The sequence below is a fragment of the Lepisosteus platostomus genome, chromosome 4 (genome assembly GCF_059453375.1).
Source record: "Lepisosteus platostomus isolate fLepPlt1 chromosome 4, fLepPlt1.hap1, whole genome shotgun sequence".
In the NCBI taxonomy this organism is placed as follows: Eukaryota; Metazoa; Chordata; class Actinopteri; order Semionotiformes; family Lepisosteidae; genus Lepisosteus; species Lepisosteus platostomus.
Window position 1 is genome coordinate 44,313,393 of NC_142614.1, and position 3,795 is coordinate 44,317,187.

Below are 3,795 nucleotides of genomic sequence, written 5' to 3' on the forward strand. Positions count from 1 at the left end.
TAATTGTGTTTTTCATTATGATCCTTAAAACAGAGAAAAGATTTGAATTTGTTGTTATACAAAAATGACACATCATTACCCAAATGACCTAGGCTTTTAGTAAAAATATGTTTTTGAGACACAAATCAGAACACCATTGACCTATAATGAGCCCAAGAAAATGATAACCTCTATAGGAATAGAGATAATTTACATAATGAGCATCTGCGGTAGACAAAATATTGTAAAGCCAGCGCAAAGGGATATTAAAAATAAGTAGGACTAGAGAGTCTTGTAAATGAAAGTATTATTTGCTTGGAGCAGGATCATGAAATCTAGTAAGTAAAATGAAAGTAGATTTAGAAGGAAACGTATCCCGTCATGAATAATAATGTAGAATAATTTGGAATGGAATGTATTGCTAGGTGATTGTACTGAAATATACCGGCCCAATCTTAGCACTTTAATAAATGAATAAGTAAGTAATCAAATAAAAATAATAATAAAGGCATGCTTGTCCTCTTTATTGAAATAGGAACAAAATGGAATATTGTTAACTTGAACTCCTTTCAAAATGCAATTTAGGAGAATCATACTATAGTTGAAGGTGTCATTCTGCATCATTCTGTGAAGAACAGAAAACACACAATGAACATTCATTACTATTTCATATTCTTTCAATCTGGGAGGTCTCCGTTATACTGCATTTAACACAGGGCTTTCCAAACCCAAGCCCAGATTCAACCCAAATTTAACCGAACTGCCAATCACAAATTCCTGACATGTCTGCTGATGCCAGTTTTTAGTTTACCAGCGGCTCCTTCCACCTACCTAATGGAAAGCTGCCACCATGTATTGGTTTTGGAAAGTGTATTTGATGGGTCGGCTGAGTTTTTACATTTATTTTGGGCCCTGACTCTCAGAGCCTCCGTGCCTTCTGGTTTTCATTTATATTGAACTATCAGTAGCTTAATCAAACTCTGAATAACTACTAATTTTCAAACAAACTTTTATTTTTCATATTCAAACATTTTTATATCTGCTACACGCTGTTGTGGATATAGTAGCTTAATGTCACCAGCTCTTTAAGAGCAGAAAGCAAGTATAACCAGTCTGCTTAAAAAGGGATTTGCTAAATTAAGCGTTTGATTAAGCAATTGAGAGTGCAGTTGGTATTAAAACACTCAGACTCCAAATACAATTTATCTTCTAGCTAGGTCAGCCCAGTTTGTGTTTGTTTTGTATTCAAACAATAGCATTTTATTGTTCTTAAATGACTTATCCTGATAAGGATTTTGTGAATTAACAGAATGTAAACATACATTACAGTATGTATGCGTTTGTCTCCAATATCAGCTTTGGATAGCCAGCCCAGGGTACACTTGGAAAACAACAACAACAAATAACCTTGATTTTTTGAATATCTGAACATGTTCTAGACTGCCAAGATGTCACTAAAGTTCTTTCATGGTCATGTATAAACCATATAGTTTATACATGCAGAGTCTCTATAAAATGTTCTACGTATATTTAAAGCACCTACAAAAAGCTAGGACTTGCAAAACTAGTAAACTAAAAAATCTAGTTAATTTAGGTCATTTAGAGCTGAGTTAGAAGGAAAATATACAGACACACCAACCCTTCAAGACCACGATTGGATTGGGCCAGAACTACACTAGAACCTTAGAAGTGCAATTGAGTTTAAGAGTTGGCAATTAAGCATCCCGACGTAAAACGGGGCGATGAAGAGTTTTCTATTTTTCACTTGTGACTCTTCTGCTCCTCCTGTGGACTACCAGCGCACTTACACTCCTGCATAATCGGACTGACCTTGTTTTCAAAAGGAAAGGTGCTCTGGAACACTGAACATGCATGTGTCGTCTATGCTTTTACGATTACTTTCATTTTTCTAAGAACATAAATCTTAACAGAACTAACATAGATCGTTTTCAACTAACACGAACTTAGAGGCATTTTACAGTTACGACTGGTTATTCCGTATTTAAAATATTAATAAAACATTTGATTGTGAATAATTCACATTTAATCATTGTACGTCCTACATGTTGTTTTATTAATGTTGTGTTTGTATCTTAAAATACAAACTATAGTTTACCGTCTTATTAAAATGTTTTAGTTATAATCAAAATGGGGATATTTTGCATTCAATCTGAAACATAACAATTAGTAATACAATATATAATGCATAACAATTCTTAACGATGTATAACTATCCACTATACAAAATTTTAAATGTCAATAAAAGCCTGTTTTTTACAGTTTTCCTCGAACTTTAGTTAAAAAAGGATCAACTAAAACAGTATGACACTGAAGAGTACTGAACAGTACTACGTTTTACGGTAACACGTTACTTTCAACAAATATAAGCGTGCGATTAGCGTTTAAAATGTATATTCTATAATTGTGTCCCGTTAAATCCGACAATAAACCAGATACTTCTGTCTATCGGGTAGATCTCAACCGATCTTGATATGGGAAGTCATATCTCTTGAGTTTACAGCTGTGGGGAGTGGCGATTGACGTTTACTGTAACCAATGAAAAGTAGCTGTCTTGATTTTACCCATAGATTCTACAAAGAAAAACATTGACTCAGAATTTCATAAGCATCCTTGTGCGGTCGGTTGCGACAGGTGGTCTGTTTTAGGTAGCTGATATCACCCCTTTTACAAAAAAAAATTAAAAGCATACTCTTGTAAATACTTCACTAGTTAGTTGAGGTTTTCTCTGCTTTGATCATGGTGAAAAATAAACTGTGACCTTCGTTTCGAAGGTATTGAAACAGTTCTGGTCATGTTTATATACTTAAGTTATGAAGTAAGGACTTTGCTTGACTGAGTGCATTCGTCTCATTTACAGGGCAGCAGAAAGACATCACGAAATATCTTCTGTGGGTATAATTAATGCGACACACCGTGTACTATCAGGTTTTGTGAGACAAAAAACCCTCGAGTCTTTGCACATGTGAATACTAAGATCACTGAATTAGCCTGACAGGCTAGTTACATTATAGACATACTAAACACATGAATACATGTTTACATGTATGCAGGTCTTCCTATGCTAACAGCATGAATTCTCAATTCGCCTTTGGAGTTGCTCGTCACTCCAGCTTTAGAATGCAAGATAAATAGAAATCCACCCCCCTGCGCGTAGTTATTAATCATCCTCATAAAAAAGCGTCGCTGGAATAGATTGTATGCTTTTAAGACTGGATGGTTATTTATTTTCTGTAAGATTTGTTTTAAACCTACAATAAAAAAACTTACGTTGTATTCAGAGAACTGAACACTGCCATAGGTATAATGTTTACCCCAACCTGACATTTATGAATGTATTCATTCTGCAAAGTTTTGAACAGGATAAACAAGCGGTATGAACGTCGATTTACAGTAATTCCTGTTCCTTGCTCAAGCTATTTGTTGTCTTAAGAAACACCTAACTTGGCTGACAACTAAGATAATATTTTATATTATCTTCTCAGGACCATATTCGAGATTGTCTTCACCAGGAGGAGTTCCTTAAAAAACGCCATAAAAATACCCCCAGGAATTTCCGTAAGGCTGTGATACCAGTAAATAAAGTTCTCATTGCTCCAATGTTGTAAAACACACTACAATTCAGAATTCATATAAAAAATGCACATGTAACCATCTTGGGGGGGGGCATAGTTAAATCGAGCCTCGAGGGTTAAAAGGGGTCTTTTTTCCCCCCGATGGTTGAACAAGTCTACCCCGCTGGCGAGCGGGCTCCCTCGGGATCCCTTCCAGCCGCTGTTGGGGCGGTGCCTGTGTGCT